The sequence below is a fragment of the Babylonia areolata genome, chromosome 29 (genome assembly GCF_041734735.1).
Source record: "Babylonia areolata isolate BAREFJ2019XMU chromosome 29, ASM4173473v1, whole genome shotgun sequence".
In the NCBI taxonomy this organism is placed as follows: domain Eukaryota; kingdom Metazoa; phylum Mollusca; class Gastropoda; order Neogastropoda; family Buccinidae; genus Babylonia; species Babylonia areolata.
This window is the reverse complement of record NC_134904.1, coordinates 30,607,847-30,625,346: the sequence shown is the minus strand read 5'-3', so window position 1 is coordinate 30,625,346 and position 17,500 is coordinate 30,607,847. Positions and strand designations below refer to the sequence as shown.

The following is a 17,500-nucleotide window of genomic DNA, read 5'->3' as shown; positions in this document are numbered from 1 at the left end:
TGGATTGTGTTGTATTGTGTTGTGTTGTGCTGTATTGTGTCGTATTGTGTTGTGTTGTATTGTGTCGTATTGTGTTGTGTTGTATTGTGTTGTGTTGTGTTGTATTGTATTGTGTTGTGTTGTATTGCATTGTGTTGTATTGTGCTGTATTGTGTTGTATGTGTGGTGTTGTGCTGTATTGTGTTGTGTTGTGTTGTATTGTGTTGTATTGTGTTGTGCTGTATTGTATTGTGTTGTATTGTGGGAAGATCAGAAGACCGGCGATCATGATGAGGACTGCAACAGAGGAGGAAGATTGTTGTATTGTGTTGTGTTGTATTGTATTGTGTTGTGTTGTGTTGTGTTGTGTTGTGTTGTGTTGTGTTGTGTTGTGTTGTGTTGTGTTGTGTTGTATTGTGTTGTGTTGTGTTGTATTGTACTGTGTTGTATTTTATTGTGTTGTATTGTGTTGTGTTGTATTGTGTTGAATTCTGTTGTATTGTGTTGTGTTGTATCGTGTTGTGTTTTATTGTATTGCGTTGTATTTTATTGTGTTGTATTGTGTTGTGTTGTATTACATTGTGTTGTATTGTATTGTGTTGTATTGTATTGTATTGTGTTGTATTGTATTGTATGTGTTGTATTTTATTGTGTTGTATTGTGTTGTGTTGTATTGTGTCGTATTGTGTCGTATTGTGTTGTGTTGTGTTGTGTTGTGTTGTGTTGTGGTAAGATCAGAAGACCGGCGATCATGATGAGGACTGCAACAGAGGAGGCGATTACTGTATTGTTTTGTGTTGTATTGTATTGTGTTGTGTTGTGTTGTGTTGTATTTACATTGTGTTGTATTGTATTGTGTTGTGTAGTGTTGTATTGTATTGTGTTGTATTGTGTTATGTTGTATTGTGTTGTATTGTATTGTGTTGTACTGTATTGTGTTGTATTGTGTTGTGTTGTGTTGTATTGTGTTGTGTTGTGTTGTATTGTGTTGTACTGTATTGTGTTGTACTGTATTGTGTTGTGTTGTGTTGTGTTGTATTGTGTTGTGTTGTGTTGTATTGTGTTGTGTTGTATTGTACTGTGTTGTATTTTATTGTGTTGTGTTGTATTGTGTTGAATTGTGTTGTATTGTATTGTGTTGTGTTGTATCGTGTTGTGTTTTATTGTATTGCGTTGTGTTGTATTGTGTTGTATTGGATTGTGTTGTATTGTATTGTGTTGTGTTGTATCGTGTTGTATTGTGTTGTATTGTGTTGTATTGTGTTGTGTTGTATTGTGTCGTATTGTGTTGTGTTGTATTGTGTTGTGTTGTATCGTGTTGTGTTTTATTGTATTGCGTTGTGTTGTATTGTGTTGTATTGGATTGTGTTGTATTGTATTGTGTTGTATTGTATTGTGTTGTGTTGTATCGTGTTGTATTGTGTTGTGTTGTGTTGTGTTGTGTTGTATTGTGTTGTATTGTGTTGTGTTGTATTGTGTCGTATTGTGTTGTGTTGTATTGTGTCGTATTGTGTTGTATTGTGTTGTGTTGTATTGTGTTGTGTTGTGTTGTGTTGTGTTGTATTGTGTTGTGTTGTGTTGTATTGTGTTGTGTTGTATTGCATTGTGTTGTATTGTGCTGTATTGTGTTGTATGTGTGGTGTTGTGCTGTATTGTGTTGTATTGTGTTGTATTGTGTTGTGCTGTATTGTGTTGTATTGTGTTGTGTTGTATTGTGGGAAGATCAGAAGACCGGCGATCATGGTGAGGACTGCAACAGAGGAGGCTATTGTTGTATTGTATTGTGTTGTATTGTGTTGTGTTGTATTGTGTTGTGTTGTATTGTGTTGTGTTGTATTGTGTTGTGTTGTGTTGTATTGTATTGTGTTGTGTTGTATTGTGTTGTGTTGTATTGTATGTGTTTTATTGTGTTGTATTGTGTTGTGTTGTATTGTGTTGTGTTGTGTTGTATTGTATTGTGTTGCGCTGTGTTGTGTTGTATTGTGTTGTATTGTATTGTATTGTATTGTGTTGTGTTGTGTTGTATTGTGTTGTGTTGTATTGTATTGTATTGTATTACTAATTTTTGTAACAACAGATTTCTCTGTGTAAAATTCGGGTTGCTCTCCGGTCCCAGGGAGAGCGCGTCGCTACACTGACACGCGCTGTGTGTGTGTGTGTGTGTGTGTGTGTGTGTGTGTGTGTGTGTAGAAGTATGCATGCACATACATGCGCGCGCGCGCGCGCGCGCGCGTGTGTGTGTGTGTGTGTGTGTGTGTGTGTTTGCTAGAGAAAGAACTAGAAAAAAAGACACACATCAGACAGACAAGCAGACAGACAGAAAAAGAGTACTTCCACGTGCATTGCATGAATAATATGCATGTACGTACGTACGTGCGCGCGATGTGTTTGAGCCTTGTGTGCTGCTCCCTTTACCGATACGCGTAGTTAGTTAGGATTCCCAGTCTTCATGTCAGCTCCCATCGTGAGCATCAGACAAGATTCTTAACATTCACTCACCCTTAACATACATTACCCCCCCTCCCCCATCCCCCGTCTCCCAGCCCCCTCCCCCCCGCACCCTCTCCCCCCTCCCCAGACCCTTCCCATGTTCCCTCTCACACCTAACACCACCTCACCCCCTCACACCCAACACCACCGCGACCCCCCTCTTTTTTCGCCAACACCATAAAGTCTGTACTGCGTCTGTCCCCCAAGGGCAGAGCAAACAGCCTGGAAGATATTGGGAGTTATGTCCCTTGCTGATTCCAACATGGCGTCTTTCATTTCCGGTCGACGGACAGAGCCCTTTGGGAATGGAATGTATGGCTTGTCTTGAGTGGTCAATAATGGACAATTAGGTGTGCCGTTGGGAGGTGGATGGTATGGCGTACGTTAAAGTGTCAATAATGGACAATCAGGTGCCGTTGGGAGGTGAAGTCTATGGCGTGCCGTTAGGAGTCAATAATGGAAAATTAGGTGCCGTTGAGGATGAAATGCATCGCATTCCTTAAATAGGAGGTGAAAACTATGGCGTACCTTAACTGGTCAATAATAGACAATTAGGAGCCGTTGGGTTGAAATGTACGGTGACACCTAGGGGGTCAATAATGGATGATTCGGTGTCGTTGGGAGGTGAAAAACTAAGGCGTGCCTTAACTGGTCAATAATGGACAATTAAGTGCCATTGGGTGTGAGGTGTATGGCACCTTTTAAAGGGGTCGATACTGGATAATCAGATGGCGTTGGTGCTGAAAGATAGTTCACAGATCAACTCTTTCCAGTGTTCGGATGTGATGTAAATGATTGCAAGAAGGTTAGCGCAGTCAGTAAGGAACACTTATTTGCTGTTTGGGTGAAATGTATGGTGTGGTCAATAATGAGCAATTAGGTGCTGCTGGTGGAAAACTGGCGTGCCTTAATGGGGTCAATAATGAGCAATTAGGTGCTGCTGGTGGAAAACTGGCGTGCCTTAATGGGGTCAGTAATGGACAATTATGTGCTGCTGGTGAAAAACTGGCGTGCCTTAATGGGGTCAATAATGGTCAATTATGTGCCGCTGGTGGAAAGCTGTTTGGCGTGCCTTAAAGGGGTCAATAATGAGCAATTAGGTGCTGCTGGTGGAAAGCTGTTTGGCGTGCCTTAAAGGGGTCAATAATGAGCAATTATGTGCCGCTGGTGGAAAGCTGTTTGGCGTGCCTTAAAGGGGTCAATAATGAGCAATTATGTGCCGCTGGTGGAAAGCTGTTTGGCGTGCCTTAAATGGGTCAATAATGAGCAATTAGGTGCCGCTGGTGGAAAGCTGTTTGGCGTGTCTTAAAGGGGTCAATAATGAGCAATTATGTGCCGCTGGTGGAAAGCTGTTTGGCGTGCCTTAAATGGGTCAATAATGAGCAATTATGTGCCGCTGGTGGAAAGCTGTTTGGCGTGCCTTAAAGGGGTCAATAATGGACAATCAGGTGCCGCTGGTGGAAAGCTGTTTGGCGTGCCTTAAAGGGGTCAATAATGAGCAATTAGGTGCTGCTGGTGGAAAACTGGCGTGCCTTAATGGGGTCAATAATGAGCAATTAGGTGCTGCTGGTGGAAAACTGGCGTGCCTTAATGGGGTCAATAATGGACAATTATGTGCCGCTGGTGGAAAGCTGTTTGGCGCTGGTGGAAAGCTGTTTGGCGTGCCTTAAAGGGGTCAATAATGAACAATTAGGTGCCGCTGGTGGAAAGCTGTTTGGCGTGCCTTAAAGGGGTCAATAATGGACAAATAAGTGCCGTTTGGGGTGAAATGTTTGGCGTGATGTAAGGGCTCAGAAATGGACAGTTAGGTGCAGTTATGGGTTAAGTCTAAGGCGTGCCTTTGAATGATCAATTTATGGACAATTAAGTGCCGTTGTAGTGTTAAATGTACGATGCGCCTTCAGGCGTTAATCGCTGAGTTTGAAATATATGGTGTATCTAAGACGTCAATACTGGACAATTAGGTGCCGTTTGGGGGTGGGGAGCGGTGGTGGCATGGGGGCTGGGGGGAGGATTTATGGCGTGCCTTGAGCGGTCGATAATTGACTAGGTGCCAAGGTCGCAAGCAGTCGTTAACAAGAATCTGATGGAACCAGAGAAGGATGCTGGCAGACAGTCACATTGACTGACCGGGTGATATAAAGTGACTACCTGAGTGATTGTTGAATGACTGATTAGTAGGAGATTGGCAGATCGATTGATTTTGAATAATTGGTTGATTGATCCATTGATTTATTCAATTGTCCATTCATTTCTTTGAATGATGAATTGAAAACCACGCAAATGTAGTGTGCGTGCGCGCGCGCGCGCGCGCGTGTGTGTGTATGTGTATGTGTCTGTGTGTGTGTGAATACGTATAAATATGCACATTTATATGTACCAGTACGACTACCGCTACTACTGGAGAAGAAGAAGAAGAAAACTGAAAAAAAAAATCGCCACAGAAAAGCTTTGAACAACAAGGCAAGACAAGACAAGGCAAGGCAAGACAAGACAGGACATGTTTATTTCAGGAAACCCCGTGTGGACACATGAAAATGTTATAATTATGTTTCATGTAACTCATGCAAAAATTGAGATGAACAGCATTTGGTATTGTGCTCACGATCAGTGACAATGGCTCTACCAACTGCTCATTTGACTGACACGTTTACAAAAAAGACCATAATACTTATTAAGAAACAGATAAAAGAGTTACTGTAGCTTATTGTTTGCATGCTAGCGAACGAGCATTTACTCTAAATGTAATTAAGACGTATTATTGACAAGAAGAATTTGTAAAACAAGTCAGCTGAGAAATGTGCGATTTGTTTGTTGAGGCAAACCAGAGTGCATTTATTACAATTTCAAGAAAAAAAAAGTTATTAGAATTGTAAACAGACGTTTGTTTCTAATAAGGAATTGAAATTATTATCATTATCATTCTTCTTCTTCTTCTTCTTCTGCTGCTGCTTCTTCTTGAATGGAAATTATTATCATTATCATTCATCATCATCATCTTCTTCTTCTTCTTCTTCCTCTTCTTCTTCTCAACATAATTATTATGTTTGTTCAGTAAAAAGATTGTCAGGTCACAATTGACACTGATTGTTTGTTCTAATCTTTTTTCCTTCAAGCCAGACATTCATTACACTCAAGGCCGTCTTGCCCCGATCCCCGAAATGACAGCTGCCATTTTCTATTTTTAATCACCAGGGGAGATAACGCCCAGCAATCATCTGTGCTATTTGTTTGTCTGAATTTATTGAATAACACACATTTGTGGAATCCGTTTTGCAAATGGCGGGGCATGTTCGGGGGTTAAATGACTCAAAAGCCCACTGTTCCTGTCTCGGAGAAATTAACCACACTGACAGAAATCAATCAATAGATGGATGAGGAAGTGCACTGCCTGAAATGTCAGTGCAAATATAAACAAGACAGGCAAGGCCTTCAAGACTCACTTGTGATACACTTTAAAAAAATCTAAGCTTTTTATGTATTGAGTATAATTTCAAAATGTAATGTTTAAGATGAGAAAGATCAGTTTCAAGCAAATTAAGTCCCCTAGAATTAATTACAGAGTAATTTCACTTCTTTACTATCTGCACCAAAACGTTTGCAAAATAAATAAAACTTCCATGCTTAGCAAAAGAAGTTCCTGTTTGAACAAAAAATGATAATAATGACTGCTCTTGTTGTTGGGTCAGAATATCAGATCAAAGTGCCAAGTTTAGAGAATACAAAAAATATAAATATAACAGTAAATGCAGTTTGCATATAATTAGGCTTCTTTTTTGTGTGTGTGTGTGCCCATCCCAGAGGTGCATTATTGTTTTAAACAAGATGACTGGAAAGAACTGAATTTTTCCTATTTTTTTGCCTAATTTGGTGTCAACTGACAAAGTATTTGCAGAGAAAATGTCAATGTTAAAGTTTACCACGGACACACACACACAGACGCACACACACAGACGCACACACACAGACGCGCGCGCACACACACACACACACACACACACACACACACAGACAACCGAACACCGGGTTAAAACATAGACTCACTTTGTTTACACAAGTGAGTCAAAAAAAGAAAAAAAAAAGAAAAAAAAAAAGAAGTAAGGTCTCGTAAGGTCTCTCTGCTCTCCCGGTGATAGAATCTTTTGCTATCCACCCAAGAGTCCTAGCGTCAAAAGTTTACGTTGTGAAAATCAAACCAGTTTGTTTTTTTGTTTTTTTGTTTTTTGTTTTTTTCACAATTCTTGATCACAACTCTCACAATGATAAGTATTTCATAGATGCTTCCCCTTTTGTCGTCTTTATATTCCCATGCCCATGAGTTATACTGCGCGTCTGTTGTGCTTTTTCTTTCATTCGTTCTTCTTCTTCTTCTTCTTCTTCTTCGTTCGTGGGCTGCAGTTCCCACGTTCACTGGTATACATGTACACGAGTGTTTTTTGGGTTTTTTTTGCGCGTATGACCGTTTTAACCCCGGGATGTATGCAACCATACTCCATTTTCATTCGTTCAATTTGGGGAAGAAAAAAGACACACGAGCATGTAACAATATATAGGAATCAAGTGATTGTGACTGTCCATTTGCTATTTACAAAGTATCCTCTTTATTTTATTTTATTTTTATTTTATTTTATTTTTATTTCTAGAAATAACAGTTTCATTTTTTGATTCAGATTCAACAAGGGGTGACAAAATGTTGGAACCGATTCATATACGCTGCACCAAATCTTCTGTATCAAAACAAACAGCAGTTTCCCAGTGATCAATAACGATTCCGAATAACTATAACACTTCACTGCTTCTTTACGTACTTGCGACAATTAAGTCTCCAGAAATAGAAAGACGTCAAGGGCAATAACCACGCATATCACAGAATATGTTCAGCAATGACTGTAATGGGACTGTAATGACCTGTTATCAGATCTTGTGGTTCTTGTGGGAGGAGAGGTGGGGGTGGAGGGATGTAGGGGAATGGAATTTTGTCGATGGTGAGTCAGGCGAGAAAACGGCTCAGACTGACCTGTAGGTGGTGACTTGTCCTATGGAGAGAGTTTCCCGACGTTTCGGGCCCTAGGCCCTTCTTCATGGGGAGAAAAAGTAGAGAATGGAGAAGAAAAGAGAGGGTAAAACCAAGACAGAGGGGGGTGTGGGGGGGGGTGGAGGAGGGAGTGAGAGAGGGAGAGAGGGAGAGCTTTCCATTTATGATTTCTTTGGGGGGCGGGGGGGGGGGGGTTAGAGAGAGAGAGAGTGTGTGTGTGTGTGTGTGTGTGTGTGTGTTGGTGTGTTGTGGTGTGTGTGTGTGTGTGTGTTGCTGTTGTTGTTGTTGTATTCTCCTCTCTCTTTAAGAATAAATAAGTGGCTGGACTGACATTTAATGTTAGGAAGGGAAGGAAAGGGGTGAAAGTTTTGAATGAATGACATAATCCTTTCTGGTTTTAGTACCTCTGTCTGTCTCTGACTGTCTGACCTGACCACTTCCCTCCTACCCCCCCCCCCCCCTCCTCCCTCTGTCTCCCCGCCGTCTGTCTCTCCATTGTATTGTATTGTATTGTATTGTATTGTATAGTATAGTATTGTACTGGAATTTCCTACATACTTTTGCCAGGGACAGCCATTACGTTGCAGGGGGTTATTGTACTTGTGTTTGATTTGTTTCGGCACGTCTGTGTGTGTGTGTGTGTGTGAGAGAGAGAGAGTGTGTGTGTGTGTGTGTGTGTGTGTGTTTCTCTTTAACAAACATTGAGAAAGACAGAGATAGAACGAGCAATAACTAAAGAAATAACGCACCCCCACACCCCTCTCCCCTCTCCCACAGAGTGCCAGACAGAATTCACCACCCCCAAAACCCATGTCGTACTGAAGGGAAAGTCGCCATGTTGAACTCAGCGGGGAGATAACTACCAATATCCTTTTCTTGTTTGTCCTCCCTGAGGGCCGGCTACACAGAACAGACTTCATTTCGAGACTTAAGTGGTAAGAAAGGCTGGAGTGTAGACTTCTTGACAGACAGACAGAGAGAGAGTGAGTGGGGGGGAGGGGGCGGAGGGGGCGCGCGTGTGTGTGTGTGAGAGAGAGAGACAGAGACAGAGAGATAGAGAGACACAGACAAAGACACACCAAGGCACACACACAAAACAAGAGAGACATATATAGTACGTGTATTCTTGTATAAGAGTGTGTGTGTGTGTGTGTGTGTGTGTGTGTGTGTGTGTGTGTGTGATAGAGACAGAGGCACATACAGATAGGGAGAGGGAGAGAATAAGTGTGAGAGAGTAAGTGAGATATAGAGAGAGAGAGAATAAGTGGGACAGAGTAAGTGTGAGAGAGTGAGATTACGCGTATTTTTGTGTAAGAGAGAGACAGACAGACAGACACAGACAGACAGAAACAGACACAGACACAGAGAAACAGAGATGGAGAGGAGCACATGCAAAAGACACACATATTGATACACACCGACTGACCACGGAATTCAGAGATACAAAAAGTAAACCAATCCTTACTTACCACCAACAGATTTTCGCAATCACAACTTACGACCTCATTAACCATAATGCATTCCCCTTCCACCCCCCCCCCCCCCCCACACACACACACAAACAAACAAACACCCTCCCCCACCCTCTCCCGAAGTACCAGACAACCCCCCCCAACAACAACAAAAAAAACAAAAAAAACCCACGTCATCCTGAATGAATGGGAAGCCGGCATGTTGAACGCAGCAAAGAGAGATAATAACCACCAACATCATGTTCCTATCAATTTGTCTGCCCTTAGGGTCACAGACACTGTGAAGAGAACTTCTTTTATTAATGCAAGTCTGGCGACAGTGGAGAGCTTATATATATATATATATATATATATATATATATATATATATATATATATATATATATATATATATATATATATATTTTTTTTTTTTTTTTTTTTTTTAGTGCAGACTTTCTGACGCTAATTCGGTTTTGAGGATTGAAGGAACAGATATCAGACTTTGGTGTGGAGGAGTGGACAGAGTGCGAGACACAGAGAAATGGAAAGGGAACTAGAGGACAGAGAGAGGTGGGGGGGGGGGAAGAGGGAGGTTCTGGGGGAAGTGGGGGTGGGGGGGGGGGGGGGGGGGGGGCTGGCTGGGTAAAGTGAACAGGTTTCGAGTCCTTCTTGTGGAGAGGGTGGGAAAAAGAGACAGTGGGAATGGGGTGGAGGGGTGGAGGAAGGAGGGGGGGGAAAAGATGGGGGAAGTGAGTGTGGGGGTTAAAGAGAATAAAAGAGAGCGATGGGTAGAGACTCAGACGGAGAGAATGAGACAGGCAGAAAGGGGGGGGGGGGAGGGGCAGATGGCGGTGTTGGGGAGAGTGTGGTGGTGGTGGTGGTGGTGGTGGTGGGTAAAATGAATAAAAGAGAGAGGGAGGAGAGAGAGAGACTGAGAGCATGAGACCCAACCTTTAGCTTCCGTCGTCAGAAAGGTGGCGGGGGGGGGGGGGGGGGGGGGGGGGGGGGGGGGGGGGGGGGGGGGGGGGGAGATGGGGGCTCTGGGAAAGGTGTGAGTGAGGGGATGGGGGTTAACTCACTCAGTACGGCCAGTCCTCTCTTCTCCTCTACACAGACCCCTCGGATGTCCAGTGGGTTTCTGAATGACCCAACCTTTAGCTTCCGTCGTCAGAATTGTGGTATTCTTTGTCAGCATTCACCTCTTCAGTGTAAGAGCCTTCCGCTTGCAATATTTTGATGATGGTAACTGGGGTGAAACGGTGTTAACGTCGTCTCTTTCGCCGTTCGTATGGAGAGAGTTAAGGAAAATGAAAGAGTGAGGGGTAGATACTTAGACTGAAGAGTATGAAACATGCAGAAGAGGGGGAGGGGAGAGATGGGAGTGGTGGTGGTGGTGGTGGTGGTGGGTGGGGGGGTGTTTAAAGAGAATGAAAGAGAGAGGGACAGACTCAGACTGAGAGCATGAGACAGACAGAGGGGGAGGGGCAGATGGGGGTGTTGGGGAGGGCGTGGTGGTGGTGGTGGTGGTGGTGGTGGGTAAAGTGAATAAAAGAGAGAGGAACAGAGACTGAGACTGAAGAGTATGAGACAGGCTGAAGGGGGCGGGGGGGAGGGGGGCGGGGGGGGGAGGGGGGGTCTAGGGAAGGTGTGAGTGAGGGGATGGATGTTAAAGAGAATGAAAAACAGAGAGGCGTAGATACTCAAAGTGGAGTAGGAGACAGGCTGAAGCGAGGGGGGGGGGAGGGAGGGGAGAGATCTTGGGGGCAGAGGGTGGGGGTGGGCGGGGGTTCTGGGGAAGGTTTGAGTGAGGGTTGGGGTGGGGGGGGGGGGTAAAGAGAATGAAAGAGAGAGAGTGGTAGATACTCAGACTGAAGAGTATGAGACAGACAGAAGAGGGATGAGGGGAGAGATGGGGGAGAGCGTGGTAATGGGGGGGTGGGGGGGGGGGGGTTGGTAACGTGAATAAAAGAGACAGGGAGGAGAGACAGACTGAAGAGTATGTGAGACAGACAGAAGAGGGCGGAGGGGAGAGATGGGGGAAAGCGTGGTGATGGGGGGGGGGGGGGGTTGGTAACGTGAATAAAAGAGACAGGGAGGACAGACAGACTGAAGAGTATGAGACAGACAGAAGAGGGCGGAGGGGAGAGATGGGGGAAAGCGTGGTGATGGGGGGGGGGTTGGTAACGTGAATAAAAGAGACAGGGAGGACAGACAGACTGAAGAGTATGAGACAGACAGAAGAGGGCGGAGGGGAGAGATGGGGGAGAGCGTGGTAATGGGGGGGGGGGGGGGATTGGTAACGTGAATAAAAGAGACAGGGAGGAGAGACAGACTGAAGAGTATGAGACAGACAGAAGAGGGCGGAGGGGAGAGATGGGGGAAAGCGTGGTGATGGGGGGGGGGGGGGATTGGTAACGTGAATAAAAGAGACAGGGAGGAGAGACAGACTGAAGAGTATGTGAGACAGACAGAAGAGGGATGAGAGGAGAGATGGGGGAGAGCGCGGTAACGGGGGGGTTGGTAACGTGAATAAAAGAGACAGGGAGGAGAGACAGACTGAAGAGTATGAGACAGACAGAAGAGGGCGGAGGGGAGAGATGGGGGCGAGCGTGGTGATGGGGGGGGGGGGGGGGGGTTGGTAACGTGAATAAAAGAGACAGGGAGGAGAGACAGACTGAAGAGTATGTGAGATAGACAGAAGAGGGATGAGAGGAGAGATGGGGGGAGAGCGCGGTAACGGGGGGGTTGGTAACGTGAATAAAAGAGACAGGGAGGAGAGACAGACTGAAGAGTATGAGACAGACAGAAGAGGGCGGAGGGGAGAGATGGGGGAGAGTGTGGTGATGGGGGGGGGGGGGGGTTGGTAACGTGAATAAAAGAGACAGGAAGGACAGACAGACTGAACAGTATGAGACAGACAGAAGAGGGATGAGGGGAGAGATGGGGGAAAGCGTGGTGATGGGGGGGAGGGGGGGGGGAGGTTGGTAACGTGAATAAAAGAGACAGGGAGGACAGACAGACTGAAGAGTATGAGACAGACAGAAGAGGGCGGAGGGGAGAGATGGGGGAAAGCGTGGTGATGGGGGGGGGGGGGGGTTGGTAACGTGAATAAAAGAGACAGGGAGGACAGACAGACTGAAGAGTATGAGACAGACAGAAGAAGGGGGTCGGGGGAGGGGGGGCAAACATGGGGGGGGGGGCCTAGGGAAGGTGCGAATGAGGGTTGGGGGGGTGGGGTGGGTGGGAATGAAAGAGAGAGGGACAGAGACTCAGACTGAGAGTACGAGACAAGCAAAAGGGGAGGAGGGGAGGGGGTGTGTGAGGGCAGATAGGGGAGAGCGTGGTGGGGGTGGGGTGGGGGGTGGGGGTGGGGGGGGGGGGGTAAAGTGAATAACAAAGACAGGGAGGAGAGAGAGAGAGAGAGACTGAGAGTATGAGACAAACAGGAGTTGTGGTGGGCGGGGTGTGGGGGTGGGGGGATGGCAGATGGGTGTGTGTGTGGGGGGGGGGGGGGGCGTGGGGGGGGGAGGGGGGGCTGGGGGGTAAATTGGATAAAAGACAGAGGGAGAAAGAGACTCAGACTCAGAAATATTAATTTGATAAGGCCTTGTCCCCCGTATGGAGAGAGGCGACGACAGAATTGTGTAGAGAGATAGGGGGTGAAAGTGAGGTATATAATGACAGACAGACAGACAGACAGACCAGTCAGATTGTGTGTGTGTGTGTGTGTGTGTGTGTGTGTGTGTGTGTGTGTGTGTGTGTGTGTGTGTGTGTGTGTGTGTGTGTGTGTACCTACGTACGTACATATGAATGTATGTATGCATGTATATGTATATATATATATATATATATATATATATATATGTATCTATGTATGTATGTATGTACGTATGTATGTACATGCATACGTTTGACTGAATGTGTGTTCATTTCCCCTCTCCTGCAAGCCGGGCAACAAAAAAACCACAATGACATATACAGACAAATAGACAAAACGATCTGGCGATACACTCCTGTACTACCACCCCCCCCCCCCCCCCCCCTCCTCCAGCTCCCACCTCCCACCTCCCCCCTCCATGGACCCCCTTCCTCCTCCTGCCCCCTCCCCTCCCAAACGCCACCCCCTCCCCCTACTCCATGCATCGACCAACAGACTCCTTAAAGCCGCCAAAGACCCATTTCCTTACAAGAGAGGGAAGGACAGAGTGAGAGAAAGAGAGAGAGAGTGAGGGTGAGATAGAGAGAGAAAGAGGGACAGAGTGAGAGAAAGAGTGAGAGAGAGAGAGAGAGAGAAAGAGGGAGGGAGAGACAGAAAGAGGGGGAGAGAGAGAGGAGACAGACAGACAGAGGAGAGACAGACAGACAGAGGAGAAAGAGACTTAGAGAGAGAGACTGAGAGAGAGACTGAGAGAAAGAGAATAGAGAGAGAGGGGGGAGAGAAAAAATAAGGAGAGAATGAGAGAGAGCGACTCACAGAGAGAGAGAGAGAGAGAGAGAGAGAGAGAGAGAGAGAGAGAGAGATTAAGGCAGTACAAATAACAACTGCGGTTCCACATAAAAACCTCCTTCCCCCTCCTCCCTCCCTCCCCCTCCCCCTCCCCTCTCCCCCCCGCACCCTCCCTCCCACTCCCATGACTCTGGCGTGACGTGAGGGCAAAGTGCTTTGTGAAGCTGGCCCCCTGAAACCCTGTCACTACCACCACCAGTATTCCTTAGTTGTCAGTCACCACGAAAGAGGTATAAAGTCAGATCCGGAGAGTGGTGGGAAGCGGGAGGGGTGTGTGTGGGGGGGGGGTGGGGGCGGGGGGGGGGGGGGGGCGTCCATTTAGTGGAACAGCTATTAATGACTATCCTCACCACTCCAACCCCCAACATGACCACTGCCACCATCACCACCACCACCACCACCACAGCCACTGCCATCCCATACCACCAGCGACACCACCATTTCCACTAGATTCTTCGTTCGTTCTTCGTTCTTCTGTTGAAACAAGAACATACACTGTGGTGGCTAAGTTAGGAAGGAAGGAAAGAGGGAAGAAGGAAGGATGGATGGAAGGAAGGACGGACTTAGGTTAAGAGAGTAAGAAAGTAAGTAAGCAAACATCATCACTTTATTCCTCTATTCCTCCTTCATTGCTTCTATTGCTGAACCAAGCCCAGACACTGAAGGGGATAGCCAAGGAAGGAAGGAAGAATAGAAAGAAAGGAGTGGGTTGAATGAGTAAATAGGTAATTAAGTAAGTAGGCACGTAAGTGAGTGAGTGAGTGAGCTAGTGAGTACGTGAGTGAGTGAGTACGTGAGTAAGTGAGTGAGTGAGTTAGAAAGTAAGTTTGTGAGTAAGCAAGTAAGTACGTACGTACGTACCATACCATCATCCCCCAACTACCACCTCCCCCCTGCCCCACTCCCTGTACAGACCAACAGACTCCCAACAGACCACCAGTGATCCATTACAAGACCGGCAGACAGAGATCACAGTAAAAAAACTGCCGTTCCACATGCAAACCTCCTTCCTCCCTCCTCACCCCCCTCCCGACCCCCCTCCCACTCCCATGACTCTGGCGTGACGTGAGGGGCAAAGTGCTTTGTGAAGCTGGCCCCCTGAAACCCTGTCACTACCACCACCAGTATTCCTTAGTTGTCAGTCACCACGAAAGAGGTATAAAGTCAGATCCGGAGAGTGGTGGGAAGCGGGAGGGGTGTGTGTGTGTGTGGGGGGGGGCGTCCTTTTAGTTAGTGGAACAGCTATTAATGACTATCCTCACCCACTCCCACCTCCAACATGACCACTGCCACCATCACCACCACAACCACCACAGCCACTGCTATCCCATACCACCAGCGACACCACCATTTCCACTTGATTTTTCGTTCGTTCTTCGTTCTTCTGTTGAAACAAGAACATACACTGCGGTGGCTAGGTTTGGAAGGAAGGAAAGAGGGAAGAAGGAAGGATGGATGGAAGGAAGGAAGGATGGATGGAAGGAAGGAAGGATGGATGAATGGATGGATGGAAAGAAGGACTTAGGTTAAGAGAGTAAGAAAGTAAGTAAGCAAACATCATCACTTTATTCCTCCATTTCCTCTTTTATTGCTTCTATTGCTGAACCAAGCACAGACACTGAAGGGGATAGCCAAGGAAGGAAGGAAGGAAGAAAGAATAGAAAGAAAGGAGTGGGTTGAATGAGTAAATAGGTAATTAAGTAAGTAGGCACGTAAGTGAGTGAGTGAGTACGTAAGTGAGTGAGTTAGAAAGTAAGTTTGTGAGTAAGCAAGTAAGTAAGTACGTACGTACGTACCATACCATCATCCCCCAACTACCACCTCCCCCCCTGCCCCACTCCCTGTACAGACCAACAGACTCCCAACAGACCACCAGTGATCCATTACAAGACCGGCAGACAGAGATCACAGTAAAAAACTGCCGTTCCACATGCAAACCTCCTTCCTCCCTCCTCACCCCCCTCCCGACCCCCCCTCCCACTCCCATGACTCTGGCGTGACGTGAGGGGCAAAGTGCTTTGTGAAGCTGGCCCCCTGAAACCCTGTCACTACCACCACCAGTATTCCTTAGTTGTCAGTCACCACGAAAGAGGTATAAAGTCAGATCCGGAGAGTGGTGGGAAGCGGGAGGGGTGTGTGTGTGTGTGTGGGTGGGGGGGTGGGGGGGCGTCCTTTTAGTTAGTGGAACAGCTATTAATGACTATCCTCACCCACTCCCACCCCCAACATGACCACTGCCACCATCACCACAACCACCACAGCCACTGCTATCCCATACCACCAGCGCCACCACCATTTCCACTAGATTTTTCGTTCGTTCTTCGTTCTCTGTTGAACAAGAACATACACCTGTGGTGGCTAGGTTTGGAAGGAAGAAAGAGGGAAGAAGGAAGGATGATGGATGGAAGGCAAGGACGGACTTAGGTTAAGAGAGTAAGTAAGAAAGTAAGCAAACATCATCACTTTATTCCACTATTCCCTCCTTCCATTGCTTCTAGTTGCTGAACCAAGCACAGACACTGAAGGGATAACCAAGGAAGGAAGGAAGACTAGAAAGAAAGAGAATGAGGTTTGAATGAGTAAATAGGTAAATTAAGTAAGTAGGCGCGTATAGTGAGTGAGAGCAGTGAGTACGTGAGTGAGTGAGTACGTGAGTAAGTGAGTGAGTGGTTAGAAAGTAAGTTTGTGAGTAAGCAAGTAAGTACGTACGTACGTACGTACCATACCATCATCCCCCAACTACCACCTCCCCCCTGCCCCACTCCCTGTACAGACCAACAGACTCCCAACAGACCACCAGTGATCCATTACAAGACCGGCAGACAGAGATCACAGTAAAAAACTGCCGTTCCACATGCAAACCTCCTTCCTCCCTCCTCCCCCCCTCCCGACCCCCCTCCCACTCCCATGACTCTGGCGTGACGTGAGGGGCAAAGTGCTTTGTGAAGCTGGCCCCCTGAAACCTGTCACTACCACCACCCAGTAATCCTTAGTTGTCAGTCACCACGAAAGAGGTATAAAGTCAGATCCCGGAGAGTGGTGGGAAGCGGGAGGGGTGTGTGTTGGGGGCGTGGGGGGGGGTGGGGGGGTTGCGGGGGGGGGGGGGGGAGCGTCGGTTAGTTAGTGGAACAGCTTTATTGTCGATCCCACCCATCACCTTCCCCCAACATGTCCCTATCACCACCATCACAACCACGGCCACCTCCTATACAGTGACTTCCTCTTCCGTCGCATTTACCAACACCATCATGACCTACCACTACCATCACCACTACCATCACACCAGGACTACCGTACCACCATACCAATGCCACGACCGCGATGACTTCCATCAAATGCACCACTGCCATCCTCCGTCATGACTACCACCACCATCTCCACTACCACACCACCATGAATACCACCACCGGACCACTGCACTACCACTATGACTACCATCAGTATCACCACTGCCACCACCGTCATGACTACCGCTACCATCACCACTACCAACACCACCATGACTACCACCACCGTTACCACTGCCACTACCACTATGACTACCATCAGTATCACCACTGCCACCACCGTCATGACTACCACCACCATCACCACTACCAACACCACCATGACTACCACCACCATTACCACTGCCACCACCAACACAAATACTACCACCATTACCACTGCCACCACCGTCATGACTACCGCTACCGTCACCACTACCAACACCACCATGACTACCACCACCATTACCACTGCCACCACCGTCATGACTACCGCTACCGTCACCACTACCAACACCACCGTCACTGCCACCACCGTCATGACTACCGCTACCGTCACCACTGCCACCACCAACACAAATACTACCGCCATGACCACTGCCACCACCGTCATGACTACCGCTACCGTCACCACTTCCATCACCACTACCACCACCATCACCACTACCAACACCATCATGATTACCACCACCATTACCACTGCCACCACCGTCATGACTACCGCTACCGTCACCACTACCAACACCACCATGACTACCACCACGAGAGA

The 17,500-nt window shown here is 46.9% G+C and overlaps 1 protein-coding gene across 1 annotated transcript in view; it reads right to left on the bottom strand.

The window, feature by feature from the left end:
- LOC143274846 (LHFPL tetraspan subfamily member 7 protein-like) overlaps positions 1-17,500 on the bottom strand; it is a 210,500-nt gene that overhangs the window by 710 nt on the left and 192,290 nt on the right. The window lies entirely within an intron of this gene.